At 40.7% G+C, this 16,141-nt stretch overlaps 1 long non-coding RNA gene across 2 annotated transcripts in view; it reads left to right on the top strand.

Moving 5' to 3' along the window:
* Positions 1–1,067: 1,067 nt before the first annotated feature.
* The window catches only part of LOC308185259, a 29,188-nt gene continuing 14,114 nt past the window's right edge, over positions 1,068–16,141 (top strand). Inside the window, exons 1-4 of one of the 2 annotated variants that reach the window (XR_013943227.1) lie at positions 1,068–1,527; positions 2,334–2,613; positions 6,452–8,111; positions 9,086–9,141. This is a non-coding gene — a long non-coding RNA (uncharacterized lncRNA). Of the gene's footprint in view, positions 1,528–2,333; positions 2,614–6,451; positions 9,142–16,141 lie in introns of both variants that reach the window. The other variant, XR_013943226.1, reaches the window with a different exon arrangement.

Genomic DNA, 16,141 nt, shown 5'->3' with positions numbered 1-16,141 from the left:
TCCCCGCAGCATCTTATTCCAACTCCAGGAGGATTAAAACCATAATTATTTTCCATAGGGAAATTATTCTGCTATTAACCCACTATTATATTTTATGTAGTGCAGTTAATGCAAACACCCTATAGTGTTGTGTAACTAAAGCATAATTCATTAAATGAACACAAATTTTAAGTGAGATAAGTAACGTAAAGTAATACTTTAACTTTTCTGCCTTAGAAAACTGAGGTCAGAAAGTTCATTGGGAACCAGAAGGGAGTGCCTGCCCTTCACTGAGTGTGTGTGGGAGGCTGGCACCTTGGGAAAATTTCAGCAGGAATCCAGACTGGCCAGCTGTGACACCACACATTGTTCCCTGTGACAAGTCTCACTGGAAGCAAGGGGGAGAGAGATAAATATATAGGTAAGCCTATTGTGACAGACATTTAAGTAATACACTAATACAAAGAACTGAAGGTTCAAAGAAAAACTTACACATCTGTAAAAAAATAATTTCAATGCATAAGCAGTGTTTTTATCTACAAAATAATACCTTCAAGTGGGTGAATAGTATTTTAGGTTATAAACATTATTTTTTTTTTACAGTCAGAGTATTTATCCAGATTGCATAAATACTTAAAATATATGTAATAACCATTTGCCTAACTTGAAATAACAGTTAAAATTTTATTTGCCAATCTATTTTGGCTCCGCAAATGAGCCAGTATGTGCACTAAGCTTATAGTTTGTTTTTCTTTATATTTTATGGACATTTAATATGCCATTATGTACATTTAAATATTAACATATTTTCAGACAAAATTCAGTTCTGAATACTGTAAAACATATACATTAGACCATTGATTTTTAAGTACTCAGTGTTATATCACAGAAATGCATAATACAACTTTGAAAACACAGATCTCAAACAAGGTATAAGTTATTGTGCCACAGAAGCCTAGTTCCTTAAGGAGATTCTAAAAGAGAAACAAAATTAAATAGGCAAGGTTAAAGTGCTCAAGTCCAGGAGAGGGCTGCAAGGTGGTCAACCATCTAGAAGAAAGCAGACCATTTTTCAGATGGCTGTCAGGTCCCAATACCTCAGAGAACAGCATTTATTCTCTACATTTCCAAATAGCTACATCTAAATTGAGTATTAGATTCAAAGTCTAAATTCTCCAACTGTCCAGTTTGTGAACTTGAATGACTACACTCCAGATTTTTTTTGGATCAAGCACCCAGGATTCTTTGCAGCAGAAGCCATAACAGGTTTCTCGGGTGTGAAGAAACATGGGTGTACACAGTGATCTCACCCAAACATACAGCTGGGACAGATCCAGAGCACACTCCTGTACCTGGGAACTAGAAACTGCTATCAGCTCCCACAGTAGCCTTAATATCAGTTACACCTAAGGGCCTCCATGAGTATAGGCTCTATTTCCATGCATTATGCTAGAAAGAGGAGACAGTATTATGGTCAAGGACAAGAGTGGATGGTTCAACTTTCCTGCCAGATTTGAGTTCTTTAGCAAAAATTCAAAGAATAGAATCGTAAGTATGTTGCATATAATATGCATAAAAACATAAATGTATGTATATATGTTGCAAAGTTTTATAAATTTTACAGACCTTCTTCATTTATTACTTGTCGGGTCTCAGTGTTACAAAGTAGAGGGTGAGAGAATCATTCATTTCTGATATCCTAAAAAACAGTTTAATGATTAGATCTTGTTCTCCTCATAAACTAGAAAGAGATCTGAAGGTTAAGTGAAATGTTGTATCTATGAAGATTAGATTGTTTCAGGCCATTATGGTACACGCTTGCAGAGACAGAGTGGTTGAAGCTAGACCGTGTTTCAGATTAGGTTTATCATGTCTGCGTTACTCGTGTTTAAAAGAGTGTATTTTGACATTGTTTCCATGGTAGGAGGCAAAATGGGTGTCACAAATGTTATATACAAATACACATTTGTGTAAGAAATTTCAATGGCAATGTAATGTGTTTAAAATCATCAGGTTTTGCATGCGTACCAAAAAAGTAACTGCATATGTAGTACAGGAGTCAAGAAAAGGAAAAAAAGACAAAATAAGGAAGAAGGAAGAAATCAAAAGAAGAAGAGTCTTCTGAAATTCCTACATATATTGACCATTCCTTGTTGCTGTTGCCTTTTTTTTTTTTTTCCTTTTCTTTCTTTTATTTTTAATACTAGGTCACCACTCCATCTAGAATATCCATGCCTGTTGTATAGCTCAGATTCAGGTGTCTCAAGTATCAGCCTTTTTTCCTAGCTATTTGAACAGACGTCAAGGCCTCTACTTCCTGGCAATATCTATTTTTAACCTATCATTCTTTGCAGGTGATCAAACTTGGGAAAATTATAGTGTCACGGAGCTAACTTTAGGCATCGCCCTGAAAACAATGGATTGTCTCATACCGTTGTGTCTCCTTGTGTCCTGGAAGGGTTGAGAACCAAAACCAAAGTATAAAAGATGAACACAGAATCCAGCTTAAGCCGGGCAGGCTGTCATTTCAGCAGGCTGCTTTGCAAGAATATGAGCGATTCCTGCTAGCATTTCACAACCTCAATGCACCCTAGAGGCAGATCTTCGCAAGCTGGCAGTAAACTGACTCAAGTGGTAAGAGACAGTGCATAACACTTTAAATCATAGCCTAATCCCTCAAGCAACCCTCAGCTAAAGGCTGGGAGTTGCAGCGGTATCAAAGCGGTATTTTTAACACCACTAACTAACACTACTAATGACTAAGAGAAAACAAAGAATGAAGGCTCACAGTTGTCATGTTATTTCATACTGAAATCTGCATAGCAACATCTCAGTTTTAAAGGGTGATCTTGGCAAAGGAACCTTGCAACCTGGTGCTTATGGTAAAATCTTCTTTCAATGAATGACAGTTGCTCATCCAACCTACCTAAAATGAGCATTATTGAGTCCAGTGAAAAAATTTTACCTATTTTTCAGCAATATTTGTTTTTTAACGAGTAGGATTTCTCTAGGGGCATGCAGATCAGAAAGCATTCCTCTGCAAAACAACCTTTCTAACCAGTAGCAGCACAGTTCCTCTTCTTTGCATGCAGCAAGCACAGAGTAAACTAACTAACTAACTAAATAAATAATTTGACTGCTTTCAGTGTGTTGCCATTCATATTTTGAGAAACATACAGCACTAAATTGTCTGTTTCTTCCAAATATGCATCCAGAGAAATCCAGAAATTATCGCCCAAAGTTGGCAGCTTCTATCCTCTTTCACTAATAACAGTTCTCCTGACAAGGGTTTCTGAGTCAAAGTTACTTACACCAAAACACAAACGGAACTCACTGTTCTAAGTTCTTATTTTAGAAATTGACCCCTTTTCCACTGAAATTCATACAATGTTGTGCTATTTTTCTTAAACATGAGCAGATGTAGATGATAAAACTGTTTTGACACACACTTTGAGTTTGCAGATTTTATGATCATAGAATCAATCGTAGAACAGCTTGTATTGGAAGGGACCTTAAAGATCACCCAGTTCCAACCCCCCTGCCATGGGCAGGGACACCTCCCACCAGATCAGGTTGCCCTGGGCTTCACCCAACCTGGTCTTAACATCTCCAAGGTTGAGGCATCCTCAACTTCTTCTCTGGGCAAATGCATTGTATGAACATGACTGACTTAATCAGTCTACATCTTCCTCACAAGGGGGAGTGGAGGGGCAGGCACTGACCTGTTCTCCTTAATCACCAGTGATAGGACCCGTGGGAATGGTGTCAAGCTGATGCAGGGGAGGTTTAGGCTGGACATCAGGAAGAGGTTCTTCACCGAGAGGGTGGTCGCACACTGGAACAGGCTCCCCAGTGAAGTAGTCACTGCACCAAGCCCGTCTGAATTTAAGAAGTGTTTGGACTGTGCACTTAGTCACATGGTCTAAAATTTTGGGTAGACCTGTGTGGTGCCAGGACTTGGACTCAATGATCCTTACGGGTCCCTTCCAACTCGGGATATTCTGTAATTCTATGATTCTATGATTCTATGATCAGAGAGAGACATTTGGGCCAGCTCAGGGCTTAGTTCAGCAATGAGGTTTTATTTTTGTATCTCTGCATCTGTGTCTTCAGGAAGAATCTGAGTTTTTGTTTTCCCGTTTTTAAACCATTTTTCCTGGTTTAAAACCATTTAGAAATAAGTGCTGTGCATAGAATAGACCATATAAAAGGGAAGAGAATTAAGCTGCTTTCCAGCTAAACCCTTATCCAAAAATCTTCCTGTTTTAAGCTGAAAAAGTGTATTTTTTTACCATAATTTCATGGCTTTTTTGAGTTAATTCTATTACTGTTACTTATTTCACCAGCTTTACTGGCATAAGTGGTGCTTTTATTGTTCTGTGATGTGGCATCCTGTATAAATCAGTACACCTACCAAAAGCTTAAAGGGCAGAAAAGATTGCTGGGGCAAGGGAAATACTAAAGTTTTTCACTATTTGCTCAGGTCATTGTACTGCGCATGTCCTTCTAGTTTCCTTTTTGTTTACAAAAGTAATTTAATTTAGAGCTAAAATTCTTTTGAGTGTTAAGACTAATAAGTCATTCATGTGTTTTTACAGTACTAGTGAGAAAGCATGGTAACTGGAAGAGGGTAGAGAGGCTCTATTCCACAACATATTTCAAAATGTGTTACAATAAGCCCATAAGCTTTTCTAGAAAAAAAAAAAAAAAAAAAGGAATATCCATCCATTTCTTGACACTGATTGTACTACGTGTTTATACTTGTCATCATGCATGGGGGCAAAATACTTCTAGTCCTGCACTTTAATAACCACAGTGCCACAAAGAATTGAAGGACCATATGAAGATTAAGAAGTGAAGGTTACTAGTTCAGACTATACAGCATGCAGAGTTTAATTTGATTCACAGCAGGCTCAGCAGAAACATGGTGTTTGGTGTACATACTGCAGGGAAGTAAACTCTTCTTCCATAAGGAGATTTTAAACTGTCAAAAATGTGAAACAACAATCAAAATGCTAAGTTATTCAGTATCTTCAAAAAGGGGAATGTAAATAAAACACTTTTCAAAACCCACAATTGCTAGAATACTTATTAGCTTGTGGGGCATAACTAATGGTTTGTCATTAACTCCAAAGAACCATGACAAATATGCAACTTTTTGGCTTCTCTTATAATTTGACAGTCACACTGCAGCGTAGCTGGACCAAGCAGATTCAGTGCCATCACTAACAAGTGCTGAATTTTACTCTGTGTGAGACTGTGTAGAAATGCAGAGATGGGTAAGTGCTTTCCAAGTCTTACTGCCTGAGATGGAGAGATGCATGTGGCCCCAGGTACATTACGTCTCCATGCAGTGTTTCATTTCTTCCGAAGTCAAAGCCCAGCTAGGCAAAGTAACATCATTGTGGAAAATAAAGTATCAGCCAATGAATGTTTCTGTAACCAGAAATTGTGGTAGAAGGATTGTGATCCTGCTTGCCTTGAAATGTGCGCTTATGTTTGCCTATTGAATGATGCAACAGTAGTAATACTGGTACCGTATACAGCTTTTAGTAGAAATGAAACATTTTAATATATAGTTCCCACGTAACCTATTTGAGTTAAGTAAAGTGTGATCAATAATTATCCTTGCTTGCTTTATACATGGCAGGCTGAACTATACATGCAGTGGGTAGTAGCTATAGTTCATGCAAATAAATTATCTACATCCCATAGTGTGCAAGAACAATCTTAGTTTTCTACAAGACAAAGTGGCATGCAGCAACTATTGACAACAAAATACATGTTTTTTATGAATTTGCCAGTTAAGTAAGTGGCAAGTAGCTTTTGCATAGCAAGTGTTAAGCATGTGTTATAAAAAGGGGGGAACTGGTACTGAGCAGAGTAGGGCAGTGGGTAACGAGCTTAGGTGAACAAAGGGTTTGCATCTTGCTTTTGGATGTAGTGTTTCTACCCAAGTCCTATTTCCTCTACCTCTTTCACACAAACCTGACTGGAATTTTAACACTAGCCTACATCTCCTGGAGAGCTAAATTTGGTAGAGGTTTTCTCAGCTTATTTAATGTGCAGATAGGCTCAGGCTCCCATAAAATGCAGTTATTGCAGCTTTCTTCCCAAATGCAGCTGCAGAATCTCTCCCTCTCCCTGATCCTTTGATTGAAAGCTAGAAACCTAAAACATTCACTTTGAAATCAAGAAAGAAACATTACTACCTCAATCGGATGGGAGATAAATATACATTTGTACATTTAGATTAGATATTAGAAGGAAGTTCTTCACTCAGAGGGTGGTGAGGCACTGGTACAGGTTGCCCAGAGAAGCTGTGGATGCCCCATCCCTGGAAGGCCAGGCTGGATGGGGCTTTGAGCAACCTGGTCTGGTGGGAGGTTTCCCTGCCTATGGCAGGGATTGGAATTAAATGATCTTTAGGTTCCCTTCCAACCCAAACCATTCTGTGATTCTATGTTTTTAGGTCACAAGAGAGTCTCCTTCTGCCTGCTGCCAGTGGGACACACCTCACCACCACAGCTGATGCCATGTCCAGAAGGTCTTTATGGGAAGTGCCTTACGTTACTAGGCACTGTATGGGGAAGCAATGCATCTAAATCAGCAGAGCACAGATTAGTGGATCCAGTGGAATACAGATTGCACTTCTGTGCACAATATTTCAGATCTTTATTTTCCTTTCCATAGAAAACTGGTCAGTACTTTTCCATCTTCTCTTTTTGAAACGTGATATAGAAGATGGTTTAGTAAGGCAATGATGTAGGACATTGTAACACCTACCTTTGAAAAGTCTATATCTTTGGCACTAGCCCAGGGTAAATACGTGACCCTTATTCTTTGTCAACATTGTTCAAACACTGAATTAATGTCTGCTAATGGAGTTAGATTGCCTCCTTCCAAAAAAAGTATACAGCCAAGGTCCACAGGATATACAGCATAGGGTGCAAACCAATCAACCAACATTGTTTAACTTTAATTCCCACACTGTCATTTCTTTTTAGGTCTCCATTTCACCTCTGGAATTATAAACAAAAGTGCTGGTTCTGATTAATAGTTTTGGCCACAAGAAACTAAACTGAAATCACCGTTTTGTTTAATAGAGTCATTAAAATCCATCTCTGTCATGTTTGCAGTAAACTAAATAACTGATTGTGTGGCCACCATCTTACATACCCAGAAGTTATCTCAGCATATCCTGCCCGGACTGCCTGAAGTCTCTCATCAAACAGTTGGGCTGAAAGCTCACTAGATCAGGTTGTGTACCTGTACAGTACCTTGAGGCAGTGGGCTAGACTCTGGCACTTTGCCAGCTCAGCTTCATACAAACAAACACACGCCTGTGCACACACACATATTGTTGCCACAGGGTGCCTCTGGCTTGGCTAGAAGCATCCATCTACCACAAACACACCTTGTGGTCAGACCACCAACAAATCTCCTTTACCCTTATGGCCAGAAAGTTCAGGAGTCCATGGCCAAGGATAGGTGGCATCTCTGATGGCACTTGCAAATATAATACTGTTGTGGTGCATCCTAAGGGATAGTGGGGGTCTAAATTTTCTCCATGGCCTTCTCTGAAAGTCACCTTGACAGGATTTACAACCCTTTGGAAACAGAGTGAAATTAGTTTTATGTAGACCCTCAGCCTTGGGCTTAAAACATTGTTGAAATGTGGTATTTGTATATCATATTTAGCACAAAAGGGATGAGACCTTTTTCAGACATGTCAGCATTATGTATGACTGACAACAGATCACTGTTACCTGGTATCAGTGGTTTTCTGGTAACAGTTAAATAACTGTGGACTATGAAAGAATTGATGTCAGAATGTTGAATCGGGAAATACTGTGTCTTTCTGGACTGAGGAAGCCTAAGCATGTTATGATTCCCATTATCAGGTTTATTAGCTGTCTTGTGTTTATGTGACAAGGATTTGGTAGCAGGGTGCTGTGGAGTGTTGTCTGTGAGCAGAGCCCAGCATCTGCCCCGTGTCAGACCAGAGCCAGCTCCAGCCGGCTCCAAAAGGGACCCACTGCTGGCCGGAGCCAAGCCAGGGAGCAGCGCTGGTTGGGCCTCTGGCACAGCAGCTGGGAGAGAGGAGTAAGAAGCAGCCCTGCTGCCCCCAGGTGAGTGCAGCAGGAGGGCAGGAGGTGCTCCAGGCAGGCAGCAGCAGTTCCCCTGCGGCCTGTGGAGAGGCCCCTGGTGGAGCAGGCTGTCCCCCTGCAGCCCACGGGTCCCACACGGAGCAGATCTCCACGCTGCAGCCCGTGGAGGAGCCCCCGGTGGAGCAGGTGGATGTGGCCTGGAGGAGGCTGCGGCCCATGGAGAGCCCCCGCAGGAGCAGGCCCCGGGCCGGAGCTGCAGCCCGTGGAGAGGAGCCCACGCAGGGGCAGGGGTCTGGGGGGAGCTGCCGCCCGTGGGGGACCCGTGCTGGAGCAGTTTGCTCCTGGGGGATGAACCCCGTGGTACGGAGCCGTGTGGGAGCAGTTCTTGAAGAGCTCAGTTAGGGAAGGACGGCATCCCGTGGGAGGGACCCCACATGGAGCAGGGGCACAGAGTGACCGTGACCAGAGAGATGAAGTGTCAGGGACTGACCGCAGCCCCCATTACCCCTTCCCCTGCGCTAATCAGGGGAAGGAGGTGGAAAAGGGTGGGTGGGTGGAAGGTGTCTTTTGTTTTTGTTTTTGTTTGTTTCTCACTTCTCTAGCTTGTTATTAACAGTTAATAGACTTCTCTAGTCTCTCTAAGCTGAGTCTGTTTTGCCTATTGCAATAGTTGAGTGATTTCCCTGGCCTTATCTCAACCCTTGAGCCTTTTCATTGTATTTTCTTCCCCTTTCCCTTTGAGGGAGGGGAGTGAGAGAGCGGTGCGGTAGAATTCAGCTGCCCCGCAAGGTAAAAAAACGCCATAGTAGCCCAAAGGAAGAAAGTGCATGTTGGTTGTCTTGTTCAGGACAGAAGCAGCATCTACATTTCAGCAAGATCCTTTTGTAGAAAAGGTATTGAATTATTTGCATTTAAATCAGGTATAAGGTAAACTGATTTTATATGCATAAATAGCCACAACTAGAATACCTGTCATGCACTTCTTTCATATACAGATGTAATCTCTACAGCTCAAGCAGTTTGGACCAAGTGCAGTCAGTACCTCACACAGGTAAGCAACCTCTAAAAAAGCCTTGAGAAAGTTACTGGATATCAAGCAGTAATAACTAAAGACACATATTAAAAATAGAGAGATATATTAAAAATATCATGGGGCCAAAAGGGAACTGACAGAGTCAGAGGCAACCTTTCTTAAAAAGTTCTGCTCCTTACCACTTCTCAGCTTCTGGCATTTTCAGTAGCAGACTGCAATTAGTGAAAGGATGAATTCCCAAATGCACAACATGCCCTACTCCCTCCTTCCCCCTAACTGCTCCATGCACACAAACAAACCACTGGTACCCACTAATGAAGCAGCAGCTTTGTAAAGTTGGTTACAACTCCTCATTTTGATTGCTGCTTCTAGGAAGCAATTAAATACAAGAAGCAAAATTAACCATATCCTTTTAACTTCCCTCTGAACATGTTTCTTGGGAAGGCTACAGAAGAAGGTGTGTATGACTGTGTAAGAGAGAGAAAGGTCTGATTTGTAATAATTAAATAATCTGAATTACATTATATTATTACAAACCTGTTTACTATGTGCATACAAATTACTTCAGTTGCTAACTTGTCAGGAAATGAAGAGAGGAAGGAACAATTGCAGAAATATCCAGCTATCAGCAAACATTCCGGATCATTGACTTTGGGGTAACACATGTTGATTCTGCTAAACTACCCAAACCGGTTTAACCCAGCCTTAGAAACCACATCAGAACACAATTTCAGCACAGCATTTATGGCTGGTGTCAAAGGGTCAACTGAGCAGGCAACTAGGACAGATAAAATGCAAGACAGAGTTTATAGGTACAGATCAATATTGACTAAAAATCAAAAGAACAATTAGTAAATTAACTCAGCAAGCCTATTTTCTGTTATCCTTTGTTGTCAAATTAAAATTAAGTCATATTTCAAACAAAGTTTTTTGTAGCTCCCTTATGTGTGGCTACAATACCTAAAAGGAAGAAGCACACATACCTGGAGGAGTCAGATCTGCTGGGGCACGTGTGGCTGATCCACAGTGTTGTGTGACCCAGAGCAATCCAGAAGATTAGAAGAGATTGCAGAGGAAGGTCAAGGTGCAGACTGCCTTATGCCACAATTAAGGGCACCCATTTTCAGTTCACACTCAGAAGGATGCCTTTGCAAGCAAGAAATCTCAGAAACCTTGTAGATTGCAGGAGTTGCATTAGACAGTTTCTTACATGCCACTGTATTGAAGCCAGGTCTTTAGAGAATTTCAGTGGGTGTCTTCTAGCAAAAGCATTGACTGTCAGACATTTTGCTTAATAAGAATCATACAACATACATATCAAAATACAGATTTTCATCTGTACAGGCATATTTTTTGCTTTTACTTACAAACAGATTAACAGAAATTCTTGCTTATATTTTCTCCCCCTGCTGTGCTATATTCTTCCCCAAATGACAGTGCAAATAATATGCCGCCAGTAATGGCATTTAATTTAATGGAAATGACTTATAAAAACAAATATCAAAGCTTAAAAGCAAAAGTTCTTAATATTCTTCTTAGCTTGCCTTGTTTAGGGATCCTGAGGTGTTGTGGTTTTTTGTTTGTTTGTTTGTTTTGTGTTTTTTCCCCTATAATTTATTCTTCATTCAAATTCATAACATTTTTTCATTATGACATCACAGTTGATGGCTGTAGAAAAGCCCTTTAATGATTCTGGAATAACGAGAAGGGGACCAGGCAAACTTTTAACATCAACGATATTGAAGAAGGAGATATAAAAGGAGAAATTAACAATGGCAGCAATAGGAGATGCTGAAAGAAATGCAATTTATTGAATACTTAGGCTAGAGATTTAGATACAACAGATGTAGATAATGTTTTCAGTTGTTTAAGTCTGTTCTTAAAATTTACTTGTATTAAAAACACAGTGAAGGAGAGAACTATACTGGATGTCTCTGATTTCTAATTTTGGTTTTATTCTGCAAAGTTTTATGCATACAATTACCTTAACAGTGGCAACTGGAGTCAGGAAATTTTGACCTATGTCATATAATTAGCAAGCATTTATAACCCTTCTGTTTAGAATAAGATAAATGTGCATCACAACATAATCCTTCATTCCCCTGCAATTTAAATGGGAAAAATGAAACCTGGTGTAGAGCTTTCAGATGAATATTCTTTGAGACAAATTCTGGCTTCCAGCTCCCTGGCTAAGAATACAAAGTCTGTCTGTACTGTAACAAATTATCTTGTTTATTTTGCTGCCAGAAAGTCCTCCACATTTTGAGGGATAATAAACAAACCAATCAATTATTGAGAGTAGTTTTGACTTGTCAATCTGTTTCTCCAAATAGTTTTCATAATATTTATTTTTTGGAGCTGCATCTCATTTTAATTTTGGCCAGGTTAGTGATTGGCTTTACCTCTATAGCCCTCTACTTTCTTGTGAATTAGGACAATTTTCTGGCTGCTTGTGCAAAAGGACTGAAAATATTTTATATTCACATTTCATTTAATTTCCAGGTATCTTCATCCAGTATAAGTACTCTAAAACAACTGTCTTAACATTTAGTGAATACCAGCTATTCTATATCTTCTCCCCAGCTTGCTTGGCAATATAATCCTTCCATTTATTTTCTTTAACTAGACTGCTAACTGATAAGTAAAGCCTCACTTATAGCTGGCATTCAATCCCACGTTTCTCACGCACAATTTATAGTTACCTTTATCTTCAAAACAGTTGGATAACAATGACACTAAGACATTTGATTTTGCTAGTTGCTGATTTTTACCCAAAAGCTTTTCTGACAAACCTAGTAGCACAGTCTCATTTTTCTCTGCCATACTGTAATGGATAATGTTCTAATGCATTTCTTCCCACAGCTTTTCCCTGCTGTATTGCATTTTGCCTTTGTTGTATAGGCACAGCTGAGCCCAAGTTACTATTGGCTTAGCTTCAACTTGCTTTGAGATTATTCTCACGTGGCCTGGTTTAATTATTTTCTGATTTTCATTTTACATCTTTGAACCAGTAGCTCAGCTTATCTAATTTTCCCTAGCTTTTCTACCTGAAAATCAGATAAAATAGCTCAAGATTTTCAAAACTGTATGTGGAATTATACAGTTATACAATTAAAAATCCAGCTCTTCAACCAACCAAAAAATACCCCAAACAGTAATTGTTCTTTCTCTTGTTCTTTGCAGTTCTGAAATGTACTTTCTTTTGTCTTCTTTTGGTGGGTATTTTTGTTTGGTTTGGTTTCATTTTAATATGGAATTTGGAGCTTTCACATTCTAAATGGATTTTTTCCCCATATCTCATCTGGTACAATTTCGCATTATTTACTTACTCTATAATTATGACCCTATCATAGAATCATAGAACCACAGAACCATAGAATGGCTTGGGTTTGAAGGGACCTTAAAGATCATCTAGTTCCAACCTCCCTGCCATAGGCAGGGACACCACCCATGAGATCAGGTTGCTCAGAGCCTCATCTAACCTGGCCTTGGAACACCTCCAGGGATGGGATCTAATCTAAATCTCCTCTCTTTTAGTTTAAAATCATTCCTCCTTGTCCTGTCATTATCTGGTTGAGCAAAGAGTTGCTCTCCATCTTTATTAAAAGTCCCCTTTAAGTACTGAAAAGCCACAATGAGATCACCCTGGAGCTTTCTCTTCTTTAGGCTGAACAGCCTCAGCTCTCTCAGCCTTTTTTTGTAGGAGAGGTGCTCCAGCCCCTTGATCAGCACCCTAGGTAGCTTTCCTCTTAAAGTGTTCTCTTGAATCTCCTTATGTTTCGCTTTTTCTTGTTCTTCTTGAAGGGTGTCAGATTGTTTAATCTTAAGAAATAGAATACAAGGTGATAAAATGGTCTAGTAAATTGTACCAGGCTAGGAATCAAGTGCTCTATTTCATTATCATAGTGGATAATGTTGTTCCTTTTATTTTCCTTTTTCCTTTTTGGTTAAGAAATTTTAGGAAAGATCATGTACAAGTACAACATGGTTCAGATCCCCCTGCAAATCTCTAAAACCTCTAAAAACACTAGGACAAATTATTCAAAATAATTTAGCAAAAAGATGAAAACGTTCTAGCCATTTGTGCCCATAAATTAGCCAATACAAACAATATCCTTTTCTGTTTCATCAGAAGCAAAAAAAAAAAAAAAAAAAAACAACAAATCCAGGCAAAGCAAGGAAGCCATCCTACCTCCCGAGGGTATATTAAAAGGGACATGAGAGCAAAGCTGTCCCTTAAAAACAGTAAAATAAGCAACTACATAAATATATCCATTTTTAGAAACAAATTGTTAAAATTTTTGTGGGTCCCTAATCATCAAATCACTAATCCAAGTTTTAGAACACCACCTTTTGGCAGCAGCGTGTAGAATTTTACCTAACCACATTTTATTGGTATACTACTACCCAACAGCAATGAAAAAAAAATTAATAATTCTCCCCCAGAATCATCAGTGACCATATTTTGCCAGCAGCCATATGAAACAGTCAGGTGCTCCCCAGGATGCAGTATCTTCATGCCTGCTTTAACTCCTTGTCATGACATCGCTTTGTCTCAGTGAACAGCAGGAGCATTTTGAAGGAGGCCACTTGTCTACCGGATCAGTCAAAGTCCTGACACAAGCTATGCATTTACCTGAACTGAATCCAAAGGAGAATCCATCAAACAAAACAAATAGATATACATAAAAACGGCACCTCATGTAAGGCTACACACAAAGCCGTAACTTGAGATAGCAGCAGGTAGGAAAATAGAGGAAACAGCAGGGAGCTGGGAGGAACCTTCTGGAGATACCATGAAAAATCACCTGTCTACGAAAATTACAGCAAAACAGCATGCTGCTGAATTTCACTATGCAGATGGAATTTACTTTTTCTGCACCTGCTGTTAGTAAGCATTAAACCATAAACATCAGCAAACATTGATTAAGCATATTGCTGAAATGAAACATTACTCAAAGACAGGAAGGAAGCATGTCAGAAACTCTCGATCATCAAATACAAATGACTTATCCTGCAGAAATTTGAGGCAGAATAGAGTCATAGAATCACAGAATAATACAATATCCCAAGTTGGAAGGGACCCACAAGGATCATCAAGTCCAAATCCTGGGTCACCAAAAGACCACCCAAAACTCAGACCATGTGTCTGAGAGCGTTGTCCAAACGCTTCTTGAACTTCGGCAGCTCGGTGTTGTGACCACTGCCCTGGGGAGCCTGTCCCAGTGCCCAAGCACCCCCTGGGTGCAGAACCTTTCCCTAACACCCAGCCTGACCCTCCCCTGTCCCAGCTCCATGCCGTTCCCTCGGGTCCTGTCGCTGTCCCCAGAGAGCAGAGCTCAGCGCCTGCCCCTCCGCTCCCCTCGTGAGGGAGCTGCAGGCCGCCATGAGGCCTCCCCTCGGCCTGCTCTGCTCGGGGCTGAGCAAACCAAGGGACCTCAGATGCTCCTCATACGTCTTGCCCTCTAGACGTTGTACTATCTTCGTAGCCCTCCTTTCAATACTCTCTGGCAGTTTTATGTCTTTCTTACACTGTGGTGCCCAAAACTGCACAAAGTACTTAAGGTGAGGCCGCACAAGCACAGAGTAGAGCGGGACAATCCCTTCCCTCAACCGGCTAGCAATGCCGTGCTTGATGCACCCCAGGATATGGTTGGCCCTCCTGGCCATGAAGGCACACTGCTGGATCATGTTCAGCTTGCTGTTCACCAAAACCCCCAGATCCATTTCTGCAGGGCTGCTCTCCAGCCCCTCATCCCCCAGTCTGTACATATATCCAGGGTTGCCCCTTCTCAGGTGCAGAATACAGTACTTGCTCCTGTTAAACTTCATATTGTTGGTGAGTGCCCAGCTCTCTAATTTGTCTAGATCTCTGCAAGGCCTCACCACCCTTGACAGAGTCAACAGCTCCACCCAATTTGGCATCGTCTGCGAACTGTCTCGAAAAACCTTCAAGTCCTACATCCAAATCATTTATGAAAATGAGGACTGGTCCTAAAGTGGAGCCCCAGGAAACCTCACTAGTGACAGGTCGCAATCCTGATGTAACCCCATTTACAAGAACCCTTTGGGCCTGACCCATCAGCCAATTGTTCACCCATCTTATGCTTTTATCTAACTGTATTCTGGTCATTTTGTCCAGAAGGATACTGTGAGAGACAGTATCAAAAGCTTCATTGAAATCCAGAAAGATTACATTGACTGGCTTCCCTTGTCTACTAGATGGGTGATCTTGTCATAAAAGGAAATGAAGTTTGTTAAACATGACCTTCCCCTTGTGAACTCATTTTGGCTGCTACCAATGTCTGTGTTGTCCTTTAGGTGTTTTTCAATAACTCCCAGAATAATCTCCATAATTTTAGCAGGCACTGAAGTTGGACTGACAGGCCTGTAATTGCCAGGATGTTTCTTGAAAATTGGGGCCACATTTGCCAGCTTCCAGTCAGCTAGGACCTCTCCAGATTCCCAAGACCATTGAAAAATAATTGAGAGAGGTCCCACAATGGCATCAGCCGGCACTCCAAATACACTGGGATGAATCCCAACAGGCCCCATGGACTTATATGCATCCAGGTGGAGCAGCAAACCCCACATGAGTTTGGGGTTGACTGGGAGTTTATCGTTCCCTCACTCACTGTCCAACTCAGGGCAGCTGGGGTCCCAGAGACCATCACTGGTGTTGAAGGCAGGCGAAAAATTAGCTAAATGTCTCTGCTTTGTCTATGTCTCTGTGTGTTAGGTGACAGTCTTCATTAAGTATCAGACCAGTGGTTGCTGTGGTCCTCCTTTTCCTGTTAATGTACTTTAAAAAGCCTTTTTTTTATTGTTCCCCACACTGCTGGCCAGCTCCAACTCTAACTGAGCCTTGGCCACATTAATTCTCTCCCTATAAAGGCAAGCAGCATCCCCGTAGTCCTCCCATATTGCCTGAACTTGCTTTCAGCAACAATACACTTTCTTTTTCCACCTAAGCTCTTGAAGATCCCTTTATTTGTCATTGCTACTTACAAACGGATGG

Source organism: Anser brachyrhynchus, assembly GCF_964034855.1.
Source record: "Anser brachyrhynchus genome assembly, chromosome: Z".
NCBI lineage: Eukaryota > Metazoa > Chordata > Aves > Anseriformes > Anatidae > Anser > Anser brachyrhynchus.
The sequence above is the reverse complement of the archived record's forward strand: the minus strand, read 5'-3'. Positions and strand labels throughout refer to the sequence as shown.